Source organism: Chiloscyllium plagiosum, chromosome 16 (assembly GCF_004010195.1).
Source record: "Chiloscyllium plagiosum isolate BGI_BamShark_2017 chromosome 16, ASM401019v2, whole genome shotgun sequence".
Lineage (NCBI taxonomy): Eukaryota > Metazoa > Chordata > Chondrichthyes > Orectolobiformes > Hemiscylliidae > Chiloscyllium > Chiloscyllium plagiosum.
In genome coordinates this window covers 17,824,992-17,844,808 of record NC_057725.1, presented here as the reverse complement: position 1 = coordinate 17,844,808, position 19,817 = coordinate 17,824,992, and the positions used below count along the sequence as shown (strand labels likewise).

Below are 19,817 nucleotides of genomic sequence, written 5' to 3'. Positions count from 1 at the left end.
TCATGGATCAGAGAGGGGAAGGGAGAGGGAAAGGAAGCAAATATGTCATGTAGTTAAATGAATGTATTGCTGAGAGATACCAAGAAGAGTCATAGAAAAATATCCAATACAATTTGGGCTAAGTACAAATCATAAAAAAGCTACATACGACATTTATATCCTGATTTTGCAGAATACTTATAATTTTTCAAAGCAATGTTTTTTGGGGAATTTCTTCCTTCTTGCCTGTGTACATCTCTGCTGCTTTCCTGTTTAAATCTTAACATCTTCAGTCTTTTACAGGACAGAATATCAATTACTTGCCACACTGATAAATGTTTTTCTATGACATATTTGATGAAAATTATGTTGAAAAACACCATTGCTTCATTTTTATGCATTCACATAATGAATGAGTTATAGACTCATACAACACGGAAACATACCCTTCGGTCCAACCTGTCCTTGCCGAACAGGAATCCTAAATTAATTGAATCTCATTTACCAGCATTTGACCCCATATCCCTCAAACCCCTTTCTATTCATACTCCCACCCAGATGATTTTTAAATGTTCTAATTGTACCAGCCTCTTTGGCAGTTCATTCCATACACACACCACTCTCTGCAAGAAAATGTCGCTCCTTCGGTCCCTTTTAAATCTTTCGCCTCTCATCTTAAACCTTTGCCCTCTGGTTTTGGACTCCCCTACCCTGGGCTATTCACCCTATCCATGTCCCTCATAATTTATAAACTTAATAAGGTCACCCCTCAGCCTTCAATGCTCCAGGGAAAATAATCCCTGCCTCTCTCTATACCTCAAACCCTCCAACCCTGGCAACACACTTGTAAATCTTTTCTGAGCCCTTTCAAATTCCACAACATCTTCCTCTTAGCAGGGAGAAAAGAACTGAATGCATTATTCCAAAATTGGCCCTTAACCAATGTCCTGCACAGCCACAACATGTCCTCCTGACACCTATACTCAATGCATTGACCAATAAAGGCAAGTGTACCCAGCGCCTTCTCCACCACCCTCTCTCCTTGTGACTCCACCTTCAAGGAAACACAAACCCACAGTCCAAGGTCTCTTTGTTAAGCAGCACTCCCCTGGACCCTACCATTAAGGCTGTAAGTCCTGCCCTGATTTGCCAAATCAAAATGCAAAACCTTACATTTGTCTAAATTTGAGTCATAGCGTCATGGCAGTACAGAAACAGACCCTTCTGTCCAACTTATCTATGGTGACCAAATTTCCCAAATTAACGGTAGTTGATGCATAACCCTGGCCAAGGAGACATAAAGAGAACACAAAGAGTCCACACAAGGATGCAGAAAGTGGGCAAAGATTTGGCAGATGGACTATTATATCAAACATTATTAAGTCACCCACTCTGATTGGAGGATTAAAACAAGTTATTTAAGTAGAGAGAGAGACTGCAGAATGCTGTTGGGTAAAGAGATGGGTACCCCATCAGCGAATCATGAGAACTCAGCAGATAGATACATCAAAGAATTAAGAATCGACATGGCAAGTTAGCCTTTCTGCTGGGAAATGGGTGATCGTGAAACCGGAGACAGTGGTTCGTAAAAGCATGGAAATTGATACAAATGTACAGGGCACCGGCAGATCACACTTAGATTAAGATGTAAAACATGGGTATATTTGCAGTAGATGTAGTTCAGAGAAGGATGAGAACATTGATTCCAGTAATCAAAGGATTGTTTTATAAGGGAAGGTTGAGCACATTCCAATTCATGCTCATCAGAGTTTAGAGGAATGAGAGATGTTTTTTCTTGAAGTATATATAGATCAGAGGGGCCTTGACAGAGTACTGTGGGGGTAACTAGCATTAAGCGGGACAGTTTCAAATAATAGGTCTGCTATTTAAGTAGGAGATGAATTTCTTTTCCCCTTCTGAATTCGCCTTTGTAATTCAGAACCTTAAAGTGTGAGAGAGTAATAAAAGGTGGGTAATTGAATATATTCAAGTGTTAATTAGATATACTATTATTGACAAGCAGGTCAAGGTTTATGAGGACTGGGGGTGCTGTTGCTGGCAGAGAAAATGTATTTAAGGCTCCAATCAGCTCAACCATGACCTCACTGAAGCACACAGCAAGCTCAGGGGGCCCAACAGACCCCTGCTTCTATTTTATGTTCTTACGTTTTAAAGCCAGCAGGAGTTTAAAATATATTATCAGTTTCCCAATAGCAGCTATGGATGTAAGTACATTAAAAATGTATTATTGGAAGGAAATTTACTGAGAGAGAGGGAATTTCCATTAATCCACTCTGATACCGAACTTCATATATGAAAATGTAATATTCTGCCCATCTGTGCCCTGTAGCAAATAAAGGAGAGATGAAACAAGAAATACCATTAATACTGTCTTGAAATATATTTGCAATGCTTTTAAAACTACCACTCAGGAGTATTCTGCGGATCTCAAAATGATGAACTGAATAGCCACTTGATGCCATTTTAGAAATTATTTTATAGCTTGGATTATAATCAAGAATGATTTGAATTGTGAACTTGTGCAAACAAATTACTATACACAACATGAGATCCTTTAAACTGCAAGAATTTCACAGCTATTCATTGTAGCACAAGCGTAACATCATTGAGAAAACATAAAACAGAAGAGTGTTACTTCTAGTGAAAGTTAGACAGATGTGGATGACAATATTGCACTTTAGTTTGAAAAGGAATACAATATGGCATCTCACATCAAGTGAATTATGCCACTACAAACCAACTCACTCCCACAGTTACCTTGACTACAAATCCTCCCAAGCTGCTTCCTGTAAAGACTGCTCCATTCTCCCAGTTCCTCCGTCTCTATTGTATTTGTTTAGATGATGCCAACTTTGATAAGTGGGCTGCCAAAACATCCACCTCCTTCCTCAACCATGGATTCCCCAGCACTGCTATTGACATAGCCCTTACCCAGGTCCAATCCATTGCCTGCACTTCAACCTTCACACTCTCTCTACCTCCTCACAACAGCGATAGGTTCCCCCTTGTCCTCATCTACCATCCCACCAGCATCTGGAGGATTAGCCGCCGTGACTACCACCTCCAGTGCTATGTTATCACTGGACGCACATTCCCCTCCCTCCCAGGTCAGTCTTCCACAAGGACCATTCCCTCCAGGACACCCTGATCCACTCCTCCTTCACCTCGAACACCACTCTCACATCCCGATGGCACCTTTCCCTGCAATCGCAACAGGTGCATCACCTCCTCCCTCCTCAGTATCCAAGGGCCAAAACACAGCTTCCAGGTGAAGCAGCACTTTACTTTCACTTAGAGTCATAGAGATGTACAGCATGGAAACAGACCCTTCGGTACAACCCGTCCACGCTGACCAAATATCCCAGCACAATCTAGTCCCACCTGCCAGCACCCAACCCGTATCCCTCCAAACCCTTCCTATTCATATACACATCCAAATGCCTGTTAAATGTTGCAATTGTACCAGCCTCCACAATATCCTCTGGCAGCTCATTCCATACACATACCACCCTCTGTGTGAAAAAGGTGCCCATTAGGTCTCTCTTATATCTTTCCCCTCTCACCCCAAACCTATGCACTCTAGTTCTGGACTCCCCGACCCCAGGGAAAAGACTGTCTATTTATCCTATCCATGCCCCTCATAATTTTGTAAACCTCTATAAGGACACCCCTCAGCCTCCGACGCTCCAGGGAAAACAGCCCCAGCATGTTCAGCCTCTTCCAGTAGCTCAGATCCTCCAACCCTGGCAACATCTTTGTAAATCTTTTCTGAACTCTTTTAAGTTTCACAACATCTTTCCGATAGGAAGGAGACCAGAACTGAATGCAATATTCCAACTGTGGCCTAACCAATGTTCTGTACAGCCGCAACATGACCTCCCAACTCCTGTACTCAATACTCTGACCAATAAAGGAAAGCGTACCAAATGCCTTCTTCACTATCCTATCTACCTGCAACTCCACTTTCACTCCTGCACTCCAAGGTCTCTTTGTTCAGCAACACTCCCTAGGACCTTACCACTAAGTGTATAAGTCCTGCTAAGATTTGCTTTCCCAAAATGCAGCACCTCGCATTTATCTGAATTAAACTCTATCTGCCACTTCTCAACCCTTTGGCCCATCTGGTCCAGATCCTGTTGTAATCTGAGATAACTCTCTTCGCTGTCCACTACACCTCCAATTTAGTCACTGCTATTGCTGCTCCCAATGTGGTCGCGTTATGGGCAACTTAGCAATTGCCAATTCACCGAAGCTGCACAATTTTAGATTGTGGGAGGAAACTGGAACACCCAGAGGAAACCAAGCAGACACTGGGAGAATATGCAAACTCCATATAGACGGCAGCTCGAGGCTAGAATTGAACCCAGGTCCTGGTACTGGGAGGCAGCACTGCTAACCACTGAGCCACGTGCCACCCAGTTCTGAAGAAATCTCAGACCAGATTCGAAGCATACCTCTATTTCACTCCACAGATGCTGCCAGACCTGTTAAGTTTTTCCAGCACTTTTTGTGGTTATCTAAGATTTCCAGAATCTGCAGTATTCTGTTTTCATACAGACTTTGACCGCTTTGCCACATGTCTCGAGGAGAAACAGCCGGTCAGGCAGCATCTGAGGAGCAGGAGAATCGACATTTTGGGCATAAGCCCTTCGTCAAGAATGTGGAACTGGTCATCCTGGGAACAGATGTGGCAGACGTGGCACAATTGGGAATAAGGGATAGCGTTTTTACAGGAGGTAGGGCAGGAGGAGGTGCAGCACAGTCAAGAGTGTGGTGCTGGAAGGACACAGCCGGTCAGGCAGCATCCGAGGAGCAAGAGAATTGATGATTTGGGAATAAGACCTTCATCAAGGGCTTATGCCCAAAGCGTTGATTCTCCTGCTCTTCGGATGCTGCCTGACTTGCTGTGTCTCTCCAGCACCACACACTCGACTCTGACCTCCAGCATCTGAAGTCCTCACTTTCTTCTACATACCTCAGGAATCAAAGGATTCCAAAGAATTTACACTGAAGGCAGTGAAAGCACTGAAATATTGTCAGAAGAATATTACTTAATAATTTGCTCTAATTGGTGCATTTTGTACTCATTATGGGATCAATGCTATAAGAAAGACCAAGTATAATTTCAGAGAACAGATGAGAAACACCATATGCCATGATAATTTATGAAACAGTGGCAAGAAAATATCTTACACCAGTTTATTTTAAAACAGGAAAGCCATGACATTTGATTTGTTAAAACATCATTCCACATGCATGACAAATTAATGGTGGGTTGAATATTTACTTTTGCCAAAGCCAACACATAATTTGGATGCAAGAATAAGTCCTTTTGGAAGAGACATGTATTTTCCGGTGCTTTGAACAAATTAATTTACAATTATTATGATTATCCTCAACCAAAGAATGCATTGCCAAAGATGAAAGTCTGTACAGCACTCTACATGCACATGCAACTAATTTTACTCTGACACTTGGTCCCCGGACCTCTGTAAAGTGCTTATTTTGATGACTGCAACAAAATAGCAAAAGAATGACAAAAGATAATTGACTAAACTTCTTCCACAAACAAAAGACTCATTCACCCTATCTTAATGCTTTTTTAAAAGTGTTGTCAATACCGCTATGATAGTGAACACCAAATCATTAACTAAAAGTATTGAACCAGGTGTTAAAAAATTGCTCTGGAATCAATGTCAGTCTCAATCATCCAGGAACAGTCTCTGCAAATCTTCACTCCAAAGCCACATTGAAGTTGAACTCCAGAATATTTATTCCATCTCATAAAATGTCGAAAATGTGAATGTTTCTACATTTTTTACCTCCATTATACTACTTGTACTTTTATACTTTGTATGAGCTCCTGGTAAGTGAGAAGTTAGATTTAGATGTTAGCAAGATTAAGTATTGTCTGTGTGACTTGAGTTAAATCAAAGTCACATTGTAATGGGGGTTGCTGGAGTGAACTGATTGTTTGAGTAGGAAAAGGGAAGTAGAAGTGGATGTTCAAAATGTGTAACCATAGAACATAGAACATTACAGCGCAGTACAGGCCTGTCATCCCTCAACGTTGCGCTGACCTATGGAACCAATCTGAAGCCCATCTAACCTATACTATTCTATTCTTGTCCATATGCCTATCCAATGACCATTTAAATGCCCTTAAAGTTGGCGATTCTACTACTGTTGCAGGCAGTGCGTTCCATGCCCCTACTACTCTCTGAGTAAAGAAACTGCCTCTGACATCTGACCAGCTGTGACCTCAGATCAATGGGCTTCAGACCTATAACTAAATCGAGTGTAGTGCTGGAAAAGCGCAGCAGGTCAGGCAGCATCCAAGGAGCAAGGAGCAAGAGAATCAATGTTTCAGGCAGATTATGCCCAAAATGTCAATTCTTCTGCTCCTCGGATGCTGCCTGACTTGCTGTGCTTTTCCAGCACTACCCTCTCGACTCTGATCTCCAGCATCTGCAGTCCTCATTTTCTCCTGGCTATAGCTAAATGAGTGTCAAGGTTATAAAAGTCCAAAAAATTGTGTACTGGAAATTGTTAATGATAGATTGTTAAGCGCTGAGATATCTGGTTGGCTTTGTGACCTCAGACCTATGTTTGACAAATGGAACAACAAGACAAAAAAATAGAACAGCAGTATTGGTGGACAGCAAGAGACTTGATTGCAAAGGATAGCAAAAAGAGTTTTATAGTGTGGATCTGAATAACACACAGAATGAGAAAAGAAGTCTTCATCTGTTAAAATATCTGGAATTGTCATGAACTGAGAACCATCTGGATTAAGATGTAAACTGCCTTTGTTTGTTTAGTACAATGTTTGTTGCTAAAGTTGTCGTCTTAATACCACTGTACCGAGTGTCACCTTATCTGAAATGAAACCCAGCATTTCAACCTGACCAGTTTCTTGGTACATCATTTCCAGTTATAGCATTGATGAACCATTATGGTCCACAGGTTAGGTCTCCCAGATGGCAGTGGAGTAGGACTCATGAGAAATTCTATTTCTTTTCTTTACTTCCCCCGTTCTTCACTTTGTTTTTCTTTTCCTTGATATCTCCCATTCTCAGGCAGCATTGGTTGCCCAGGGTGAGAGCCAGTGAGGATTCCCAGCCTCAGTATCGACCTGAATTCCTGGTCTCAACATGAAGCCCAGTGCAGTATGGGTTATTCAGACTGTGATTCTAATCTCTTATTTCTCTATTTTTCTAACTTATTGCTGGGCTTCTTATTTCTTTGTTTTTCTAATTATCTTTTCCTTAAGAATTTGTCCTTAAGAATCTGTATCTTGGTACCTTTGTTCCAAAGATGGTGCTGTAAATAGCGATGTGTAAGCTTCTCACTATACTCATGTGAGTACATGTGACAATAAAGCTAATTCAATTCAATTCAGGATATTGATTATCTATAAAACATTTGTACTAAAACTCTTCCCTGTCAAGCCTGCAGTACTTCAAAATTCTTCAACATTCATCATGTATTTAGGTCAGATAATTTGCTTTCTGTTGAAAGCAATTTTTTTTAAATTATGAGCAGTGAATAGAAAAATTTTAAATCCTAAAAATAAGGGCAAGCATGTAGCTAACCTGCACAATGGATCAGAAACAATAACAAAGAAGCATTTATTCATTGATCCCTCTTTATTAATAATATGGAAAATCAGATTTGTATTGTGACAGTACTACTTATGACTTTAAGACATGCTAAACCACTTTATAGGCTGTTTTTCAAGTATAGTCAGTGCTGCCGTTTGGGAGATGTAGCAGGAAATTTGTACGTAGCAAACTCCTGGAATGACTTGTGGTATTTGAATGCAGTTTTATTGAACACTGGCTTAACTATGGAAATGTTACATATTGATTGAAATATAAGCATATTATGGGTTTATTATTATTGCTGTTATTTTACGAAGAAATGATATGTCCTCCCACAATCTGGAAGCTCAGAGTTGAACAGACCTTCATTGATTTTGGGAGGTATGTCTGAATTTTCCAATTGTCAAATAATTTGTTGCCAGAAGTAACAGCTTGTACCACAATCAAAGAAAATGGCCCCGTTCAAGTGCTGTTAGCTAATCTAACAGCCAGCAGGTTAGTTAGCTCATTTGGTTAGATGGCTGGCTTGCAATGCAAAGTAATGCCAATAGCATGGCTTCAATTCCCACACTGGCTGGGGTTACAATAAAGGTCTCTCTAACTTGATCCCTCCTCTTAACTGGGGTGTGGTGACCCTCAACTTAAACCAACACCAATCATCTCTCTCGAATAAGAGGGTAACTATAGCGACTTTGAGATCTCCAGTCCTAACAGTGCCATAATCCCCTGCTAGGACTGCACCATTTTCCTGAACTGTGATTTATTTGAAATTTTCAACAACTTTAGAAGATGAGCATAAAATGTGGTGAACAGGGATCTCACTCTTCAGATTGTGTTTGTCAAGTGTGGAGTTGTCTGCAGCTTTGACAAATTCTAATAGAATGAACTGTAATGATCTGTTCTAAAACCTTGCACATTGAAGAACACAGTTCAATACCCCAGAAATTCTGGACTGTCCGTTAAAATCAGTGGTCTCCAACCTTTTTCAGCAGATGATCACTTTTTGGTATTACGTCCAACTCAGGATTGACCTGAAGAAAGTATGGAATAAGCATTTTACTTTTAATGCTGTATGAATTTAAGACCAAGTATATATAATTATTTAATTTGTTCCACTGCTCACTAAACCTCTGAGACACATTATTTGCCAATGCCTTGAAATCTGCATCGTAGTTTGAGACTGGTAGTTATATGCAGTCCATCAATGTGAGTGGGTGCAATACATGGACGATTATCCTCATTTGGGAAAATATTGACTCACAGATGTCTGTGGAATCAAAGTAAGCTTTCACTTTGAAAGCACAGGATGACAGGGGTGGGCATTTTTTTCAAATCACGAGAACCCAAAAGACTCTGCCTTTGATTTGACTTTTAGCTTATTTTTGTTTTGTATAGTTTTTATCTCCACATCCACACCTGATGGGATTTGGTAGACAACCCATACATGTCTACTTCCAAGGAATAGATTTGAGACAAACATGATGATTTGTTGCATCACATCTATTTCCTCAAATTAGCTGTTGAATTATTCTGCTAACTTCCTCAGGTGTGCATTGACAATTTTTGAATAGAATTATTTTTCTTTGTCACTGATTTTTTTTCTAGTATTCTCTCCTGATTTGGGAAGTGTTGCAGTATTTTAGTTTTTAATTAGAATAACCACAGGCCAGCTTTAATTTGATTGCAACCACAGGATTGATACTACATGCTAGGTCTCTGTCCTTTCCCTGCAGTACACAGTTTAGTTCATTCAGTATTGACGTTATGTTTGTAAATGAACCTAAAGTCAAGCAACCACACATCATCTGACAGCCCATTGCACACTTCATCTTGAGTCCAGAAAAGTGACGATTTCATGCAACAGATATAATCTTTATCGATCCTTCCCTTGAGTTAACCAACTCATATCGCCAAAGACAGTATCAAATTTGAGTAAGGATTTAAACAAACTGTGCTGAAGGGCTCTTGCTGTAATCAAGTTTATAATCTTAACAACTTTCATGACATGAGAAAAGTCCATAACTTTCCTAACTTATACTGTTGGATTATACAGTGGCAATTAACAAAAGAGGGAAAAATCAGAATCATTTTTACAAGATACAACAAAGCTCCCCTTTCCAACTTGCATGGCTGGTGTGTACAATCAGGTGTGATGGAAACCCGTTTCTTCATTGGAATGTCTTTCTCAACCATGGATATTTTCCACATCCTTACCTCTTGTTCTGTCTTAAAAGGGGAGAAAGGGTGAGAAGATCCTGCTAACTTATTATGTTGTTAAAGACCATGCACTCAGTTGGGTAAAAACAAATCAGTTGGGTTGGGCAGGTTATCTCCACGAATTCATTGAATTGCAGTGAGATGTGTTCACAGTCTTTGACGTCCTGCTGCAGTTGGAAAAAGACATCTTCAGGTACAAAGATGCCACTTATCTTGCTACTGTGGAAGTGCCAAGTGATACAGATTGGGCTATCATTGTTGCTTATTCTTTATTCTGAAAGTTTTTGGATAGTCAGAGGCTTCAGTCTTTGTTTCTTCCATTGCTCCACAATCTGTGAATGACTTGTGCTCACCAGAAGATGGCAAATTTGAAATGACACTTTAATGCAGGCCTTACCTTCCAATGCCAGTTTACATATACAGAACACAGAATACTATAGTATAGTACAGGCCCTTCAGCCCTCAATGTTGCGCTGACCTGTGGAACCAATCAGAAGCCCATTTATTCTGCATTATTCCATTTTCATCCTTATGTTTACCCAATGACCATATAAATGCCCTTAAGGTTGGTGAGTCTACTACTGCTGCAGGCAGTGTGTTCCATGCCCCCATTATTCTCTGAGGAAAGAAACTATCTCTGACATCTGTCTGATATCTATCACCCCTCAAGGTAAAGCTATGTCCCCTTGTGCTAGCTATCACCATCTGAGGAAAAAGGCTCAGATAAAACGTGATGATTGAGCATTCAAAGCAGCCTTCAACTTGTCAAATTTTTTTGTCGAAGCATGCCATTCAAGGGAAAACAGTCCTTGGATTTACTGTGCACCACTGTTAATTGCCACTGTATAATCCAACAGTATAAGTTAGGAAAGAGTGGTATTGTTCCAAATTCTCCTTTTCCACTGATCTATATACTTTGGTCACAGACAAGGCAAACACTCTTACACTGTATAGTTGCCAACAGAAATTAATTTTCCCATTCTGTGTGGAAGTTGGGCATTTTTTGTTTTATTTCCCAGAAGTTCCAGGTTCATCACTCATCATTATTTCTTTGCCTTGTCGTTCATAGCATCAGTCTGCCACTGGCCACGTTGTAGGTCAGTCTCTGGATTGGGCTTCAGTCATGTGTGGAGGCACAGGAGTTCACTTCTATGGTAACTGCTGGTTTTCTGATCAGTTTGTATCACTCAGACATTTGATGTGGGGCAGTGTTCACCATAATTCTTCTTCATTAAAGATTTAAAAGAAACTGCAGGTTGACAGAGAACAGGCAGAGGAACTGGACTAGCTGAGCTCCACTTGCAGAGAGTTCATGTGGGCATGATGGGCTGTTAACTGTTGGAGAACGTGCAATCATCCAGCCGATCGCAATCTACCTATTGGAGACCAGCATTTTTAAAGGCATCACACAATAGCATGACAAACTTAGTGGGACATGGGGCCATGGGAACAGAAGGAGGTCATTTATCCTATTTTTTAGCTCAGTTGGAAAAAGTGTGAAGTGGATTCCTTTTGTGCGGTAATTTGCTTGTTTTCTCAGCTCACACCACTGGCTATCAGTAATGTGGAAGAAGGATGCAAGTATCTAAGTCTCCCTTTCAACACATAGCCTCTCTATCTACAAATCCTCAGCTACACCCCCTAATGGCAACATGGTCTCAGACTAAAGCTTCAGAGGAACTCAGAAAATGCTTTAGACATCAGATATGCAGTGTTCAGGTCCCCGACATGTGGACATGCCCAAGAATTCTTGAACCAAATTCCCATTTGGGGCAAATAGTTTTCTGTCTTCTAGATACATGAAGAGAGATGAAGGCAAAGGGACTAAACCCAGGAACAAAAATGTGGAGTGAAGCCCAACTATAGTCTGACGTTATAAATGTTTAAGCTTTTCAGCAACTGAGTTGATGTCAAGCGCATAAAAGCAAAGCATTGCAGACAGCACCTTCCAAACCCACAACTACTTGCATCTAGAAGAACAAGGGCAGCAGATACTTGGGAACACCACCACCTGCAAGTTTCCCTCCAAGCGATTCACCACCTTGACTTGGAAATATATCGCTGTTCCTTCACAGTCTTTGGGTCAAAATCCTGGAAATCCCTCCCACCGGCATTGTGGGTCAACCCACAGCAAGTGGACTACAGCGATTCAAGAGGCAGCTCTCCGCCACCTTCTCATGGGCAAATAGGTGTGGGCTGTCAATGCTGGTCAGCCCAACAATGCCCAAGTCCCACAAATGAAAAAAAAAATAAGATGCTGGAAATCTGAAATAGAACCCAGAAGTGTTGGAGAAACTCAACAGATGGAGCAGCAACTGTGGAGCGAGGAACAAACTTTGTTTGAAGAATAGTCACTTCCAACTCAAAACATTAACTCTGTTTCTCCATGCTGCCAGACCTGCTGAGCTTCCCCCGAATTTTCTGTTTTGCTGCAAAATATAATGCTTTCCACTCCTTTTAAATCAACCAGGGGTTTTTGAGAGATGGACCTTGATGTTTGAGCAGCCCAGGAGCTCCGTAAATTTGCCTTAGAGAGGATTCTTCAGTTTAGCAGCAAAACACTTACATAACATGAAAGGAAAATTTAATATCGAGCTGACCAGTACAGTGCGAACCATTATCTTACAAGACAGAGGGTACCACTGTAGTCAAGTTGAAGAACATAATAGTATTAATTTCAGAATTAGAAGTGTGATGATGGTCAAGAGAAAAGTTATTTTTATGCATTAACAATATCAGAAAATTAGAAAATAGCCTGAACAATGCTGTCAAACCAACACATATGACATTTTCAAAAAAAGACAAAGAATGCCCCAAAGCTGGTCGATAATATCAAGAAGGTGCAAAGGCAGTTCTAAGGCAGCATGATGAAACTACTGACAGCAATTACAAAAAACTAATGCAAGATTCAGCAACGGTGAGGTTCGATTTGAGTTTGTCATTTTCTGGTTAACAGTGAGAGGTGACTATGTTTAATTCTAGATTATCAATTCTTTTTCTTGTTCCGAAAACCCAGATTTTATGGCGCATCAATGGAAATGAAGATCAGGCAGTTTCTATAACAGATAGGCAATCTGAAAACCAGTTTAATGCCCAGAGGCAAGTTGAAAATTTGCTCTGTGTCATTTACTGCAAAAGGCTAAAAGCTTGAGCAAAATAAAAATGACATTTGTATCGCATTGGCTTCAAAATGTATTCAGGTTTCAGGAGAATGTTGGTAAAAATAATAGCTTGTATTAATTATATCATAATAATATTCTCGCATTGACACAAGTGTTTGTTTTAATATGTTTTTGATTATCATCAAACTGCACAAGCGAGAGCAACAAAACAAGATCCAATTGCTTGGAATGTGCCTCTCACTGCAGCAATACAAAAACCACCGTTCCATTCCGCTTCGTTAGATAGGCCACACAGGATTTTGCTTCAGTCACTTTGTGACACTGACAGAATAGTTTGACCAACACAGGATTGACACAGATGATTGGTGTGAGGAGAACTGTTCAAGCAACAAACAAGAATTAAGATAGAAGAGGAGGCAAACAGAATAGAAGATGCCTGTAGCATCAAAAACAAGCAAACAAGCATCAGGGGAATAGAAAGTGTAAAGGAGATGCAGGGAGAATTTTAACATAAAGACAGGAGAGGGCATGTATCCTGTGTGTGAGGAGAAGAGTGGGGTTAAAATCTGAGAAGCCCATTTCTTCAGTCCACCCACTTCTGGCTTTAACTGAGATTGATGAGTGAGTAGGATGGAATTTTTAGCATGATAATGAGGTAGTCATTGTTATCCAGGTTTTTAGGTGTAATGCTAGTTGGACAAGTGGCTAAGCATTGGGAAACACAATAATTTCATCTGATCTTCATGTTTTCAGGAAGTGAGTGCCTTTTCGTCTATTCCCAGGGACTAAGAGTCTACCTGAGGAGCTCTGTGATTGGGCATATCAGCACCCATCCTTGACCCCTGCTGCCATTAGCCCCCAGCCCCATCCCCACTCAACCCCTTATATCCAGGCCTCCAATCTCACAGCAAGACTCCCAATTTCCCATATCCCCAAGGAACTCCAAACCCCAATTCCTACATAAGAGGCCTCCCAATCACCTTTCATGTTTCTGACCTCACTGAACCCAACCATTACCCCAGGTCTTCCACCCTGCTGCATACCAGCAAATATCACCAATAAACAACTCCATCCGTGAATACTTCCTCTCCCCATTCAATTGAAATGTCCCTTTTTTCTTGATCAATTCCACTCCATCCTGAATTGCTTCTACTATTCTCTTCAAATCATTTTTTAAAAATTCCTTCATGGGTTGCTGGGCTTTGTTAGAAAAGTCACTGATTGCCATCCATCCCTAAGTGCCCTTCAGTATACGGTGTTGAGCCATCTTCTTGAGCTGATTCTGCCAATCTAGGTAATGTTGCAGGAATTTCTCAGGATTAATGTCCTAAATTCATCTATCTTCAGCTGCTTCATCAACTACCTTCCTTCCACAGCAGGGACACTCACTGATAATTGCACAATGCTCAGCATCATTCATAAATCCTCAAATACTGATCTAGATTCCATCTTCCCCACTGGGTACTATTTTTGTTGGTGGGAGGAAGGGGGTTCAAAGACACAATTAAAGCCTGTTAGTTGGCTAGCACATCACCCTTACCACTAATACCCAACTAGTGCCTAAAGTAGATGAGTGAGCACCAAAATTGGCAGTTGCTTGTCTTTTTCAATTGAGTTATTACTGCAAAATTCAGCTTGTTAATAAGCCAATTTAACAGATTGTTATACTGCTCAGGCATAATATGATTGACATGGGTGAAAATGCAAGGCCATTTTCCAAACAACCTCTGTTAAAAAGGCAGGAAGAAGGGGTGCATATTATTTGAGGCATTGGTGATGCTCTGTGTACATTGGAGATGAAGTGGGAGATGGCACGGGGGCAGGGTGACATAGGCACACTTGACACACAAGATGGCCACTGAACCACAACATGGACAGAGAGCAGAGCAAACCCAGATACTGCCTGAGGCCACCAGAATGCCAGCACAATGCACTCAAAACCTAGTTGATTAGTTGAATGCGGGTGGGGGAGAGAATACACATCAGTAGCGTATACTGCCAGCCGAAGTGTCTGGGTCCAGCCAACACCTTTGATAGAAATGCTAACAGTTTGATATAGACTCAATACAAGGTGCTGATAGCCAGGGCTACAGTAATCATCCTCAGGAAGAGCGATTAGTGCCCATTACTATAGCAACGGACTTCCATGCAGACACTGAAACTGACAATGTCTGCACTGAAACGGAGGACGACTGCGCTGAAATTAACAAAAGCTGCGCTGGAACTGACAATGACTGCATCGAAACTATCAACGATTCTGCAATGTTTACCACAAACAAATTATGTTACAGAGACAATAACCTCATCTCTGACCTATTATATCACAAAATGTACAAAAGTACATGTGCTCCAGGTTGAGAGAAGAATCGCAGTTGACCACTGTGCTGTCGTAGTTTTTCTCTCTCCGGAGCTCTGGTATTTCCTTGCACAATAAACTCTGTCGTTGAACCCCAACTCTGACTCAGAGGCTGGTGATCTTCCCCAGAACAGAGGCATACCTCCCAAGAGGTTAACACATTTTGTCTCTCCCATTCTGGCTTCCAAAGCAACTCCCTTTCCCCATTGTCTTGGCTCCCAATTTATTCCTGCCTAAAACCTCACAGTTACTACTCTTCAATGGCCATGCCCTCTTCATCCTGCGGATGCTCTGGAGGCCCGGTAGAGTCCACTGCTTTGTCTGGCATTACTGGGAGTCAGAGAGCTGTTGGCTTATCAGATTGACTGGCAGCTCTGAAGGGCAGGCCTTCTCTCTATGATGGGGCAGACTTCCCACTTTCCATTTCTTTAGGCTTGAGAAATTGCGTTACTGTGGCAGAATGTGAATTTTAAAAAAATTAGTTCAGCTCATGTTGGGGGGTGGGGGTGCAGGATGGTGAGCTTGGTGAGCAATGTAGTCCATTTTTAAAATTCAGCTCACAAGGATGGTCTGTGGCTGCCTGCGACAGGATCTGGAGCACACATAGATTTGTATAAGTGTTAGTGACATTTGTGTCACACAAATGCCAGGTAACGACTGTATCTAAAAAGAGAGAATCTTGACATTCAATGTTATTATATTGCTGAGTCCTCTATTATCAACATCTTGAGAGTTGCCATTAATAATTGACCAGCCACGTAATTGCCGAATACAATGAATACAAGAGCAGGTCAGAGACTGCTAATTCTATGGACAATTGCATCACTCTGTTCTCTACAAAAGACTGTCCAACATTTTCAAGGTAAAAGTCAGGAGTGTGATGGAATATTGTCAACCCACCTGGGTCGATGCAGCTTGAACAACACTCGAGAAACCTGACACCGTCTAGTTCAAAGAAGCCAGCTTGATTGGCGGCCTAATTACTTCCATCAACCTTTATTCCCTCTATCACTGGTGCACAATGGCAGCAGTATGCACTATCTACAAGATGCACTGCAGCGATTCACCAAGGATCCTCCAAACTTGTCCTAAACCTGAGACCTTAACCATCCAGAGGGACAAGAGCAGCAGATGTAAGAGATCAGTGCCACCTGCAATCTCCCCCTTCAAATCACATATGATCTTGAGACTTCAAATATGTAACTATTCTCGGTAAACAGGGGGTGAAAGGTTACGGTGGCTAGATAGCAATGTTGAATAATCAGGCCTGCCACAATTCATGGCATGGAGAAGCAATAAAATGGGCTGAGTAGCTTATGCTTGTAACTAATTCATATGATTGATTTATTTTTCCTTTTCCGTATCACTAGGTCAACACCCTAGAATGCTCCTCTGAACAGCACTATGGGTGTATCCACACTGCAGTAGTTCAGGAAGACAGTTTGAACTTCTGCAGTGCAATTAGGAATGGACAATCAATGCTCGTCAAACCAGCAAAGCCCACATCCCATTACTGTACACTGCGAATTTTACTACAGAATTACTACAGGCCTTTCAGCCCCACAAGTCCTCACCAATCCTCCAAAGAGCAACCCACCCAAACCCATTCCCCTACATATACCCCTGACTAATGTACCTAACCTACACATCTCTGAACATGATGGGCAATTTAGCATGGCCAATTCACCTAATCTGCATATCTTTGGATTGTGGGAGGAAACCGGAACACCCGACAGAAATCCACACAGACATGGGGAGAATGTACAAACTCCACACAGTCAGTCACCCGAGGCTGGAAGTGAACCTGGCTCCCTGGCGCTGTGAGGCAACAGTGCTAACCACTGAGCCACCGTGCTGCCAATGCAACTATGATAGTCACATCATCAAGAGAGGTGTTGTTAGAATACATGGTTAATGGGAAATAGGTCTCTCTAGAAATCTTACTCTCTCACAATATCGATCATGTGCAGAAAAGGTAGAATTTGCCAAAAGCCTCCTGCCAACTTGGTCAGGCCCTGTCCTGAGCAATCTAGAACAACAGAATAATATCTTGTTACAGCAATTATGAATTGGCAATAAATATTGAACCAGCCAATTATGTTCGGATCCCATGAAAGAATAATATAAAGCAAGCACATGGCTAAATGGAGGTATAATCACTGCCAATGAATACAGAGTTCAGTTGACATTGAAATCTCTGAGAGACAGCCTTTTCATTTGTCTGATATAATCCATGACATTAAATGGAAGTCTTTCATTAAATTCTTATGATTTTTTAAATTATATCAAAGAACTTCATTAACAAGAAGATAATCCCACCAACAGAAGTAATACAGAACATGACAAGTACAATACTAAAAGTCTCAGTTACTATTAAAGATCTTATTATCAGATAATTCATTTGAACTTTTGTGGTTCCTCTTCCGGAACCTAAATGAAAAGGTTATTGAAAGTGCAATAGGTTTTCCACATTCTTGCACACATATAGATCAGCAATATCACCCAACATCATGCCATTTGTATTTAATTGAATTCAGATAGTTCCATTATCTCCAGTCAGTTTTTTGATTGCCCTGCATCTCAGAAAGTAAACTAGACTCCAAAATTTGGAGGCTAAACTCAGACAAACTGTGGAAAATGACAACAGTTTCTTCATGAGCAGCACGTTGATTAAAATGTGGAGAATTGTTGCTGACATCTCAATTTTGCAATGGATTCATTCCTAATTATTAACAGAACTCTACTGAACGAATCCAAAACTGACTAAAAATTATCAAGGTAGCATTGTTTAATCTGAAGAGAAAATTGGTGGCAACTCTATGAAAGGTCAAAGAACAATATGCTCTGAACACTGAAACCAAAAGAGAAAATGCTGGAAAATCTCAGCAGGTCTGGCAGCATCTGTTAGGAGAGAAAAGAGCTGACGTCTTGAGTCTAACTGACCCTTTGTTAAAGATGCTGCCAGACCTGCTGAGATTTTCCAGCATTTTCTCTTTTGGTTTCAGATTCCAGCATCCGCAGTAATTTGCTTTTATGCTCTGAACAATGCTCAAGCTCTTGATTGAATCTCTTATAACGGTGAATTCCTGTTAAGCGTGTGATTGATTTTCAATTACCCCCATAACATTTAGCACATAGAAAGCAAATTGTGGGAGTATCATGATATCACAGACCTTTCGAACACAGATAGTCTAAAATAAAATTTGACAACGACAATGTTTAACAGCAAGCTTGAGCAGACGGATATTTCTCTCACTCACACACACATCCGCACACACACCCAGCAACATTTAATAGAATAATCCTTCCCTGGTATTTTGGATTCTCCAGCAAGTTTCAGGTAAAATGTGGCACTTAACCTTGACAAAGTTTCCTGTGCATGATGAAACTCTGAACAACAAACAGACTAGTACTTCTGATATAGTTACCTTTTGCCCTAGTGTTTCTTATTTTAAACTGAAATACTTAATAACTGTTCTTTGCCTTGGAACAGAAAATGCTGGCAACACTCAGTAGGGAGCAGGCAACATTTGTAACAAGGGAAACCCAGTTATTGCTTCAGATCAATAACCATTTGTTGGAACTGGTTAAAAAAAAATACTAGTTTATAACAAGGACAGAGCTGCACAAACATTGTTGAAAGTTTTCAACATTCTCAATCCTTTGCTTTTGCAATTAATTTTTTTTAATCTACAGATTACAACATATTACTAATACTGTGTGTAAAATGTCACAATAATATAGAATATGGACAACTTATCTTTTAAACATGACCGCTATACTTAATACTTTCATGGACTCAAATGGTTATAAAGAAGGACCAAAATGCTGACATCAAAATGGCCACTGTAATTACCTAACCCCCACAGGTTGGCCGAGTTTCATGAAATACTTGAACAAAAGATCGTCTAAGATTAACATTTTACCTGAGGACAGTGAAACCAGTCAGCGAGATCTTCATGGGAGGTGTGAAAAGATCTTAATTTTCTATTTGATTTACACCATTAGGAGAATCTTCACATGTTGGAGATGAAACATTTCCTACAATTATCAAGGCTAAGCAAAATACTTTAGCAGGCAGAAAGCACTAATTAGCTGATATTTCAACGTGCTCTCTCTTTGACATCAAAGGGAAGATGAGTTTGGAACTGTAAACTGAACAGGGACTGAAGCAGGCTCTCTTCCGACTTATCAAGGAAAAAAACACTCGATGGTAACTGTAATTGGAAAGAAACATCAACAAACCAAGAACTTAAACAATAATCACTACTGGTGATGGCTCAAGAAATCAACCAACCAATCGTGGACTCAGATTAAACCCTTACACCTCAAGGTCACCTAAAGTACTTAAACTGTTCATTCTTTTATCTTCCTTCTATGCAGGGAGGAGTCCGAGACTGTCCAGGTGAATTTGAGGTCGGGGTGGAAAGTGTTAGTGTAGTGGATGAACTGTTCAACCTCCTCGTGGGAACAGTTCATCCACTTCTTTTATCTTCCTTCTATGCAAGACCGTATGAC

The 19,817-nt window shown here is 40.8% G+C and overlaps 1 protein-coding gene across 10 annotated transcripts in view; it reads right to left on the bottom strand.

The window, feature by feature from the left end:
* The window catches only part of lrrc4ca (leucine rich repeat containing 4C, genome duplicate a), a 994,912-nt gene that overhangs the window by 54,095 nt on the left and 921,000 nt on the right, over window positions 1-19,817 (bottom strand). Inside the window, exon 2 of one of the 10 annotated variants that reach the window (XM_043705494.1) lies at window positions 11,460-11,462. The exons of the other annotated variants lie outside the window; for them this stretch is intronic. The gene's annotated coding sequence lies outside the window, so the exon portion shown is untranslated. The remainder of the gene's footprint in view (window positions 1-11,459; window positions 11,463-19,817) is intronic. 10 annotated transcript variants of the gene reach the window in all.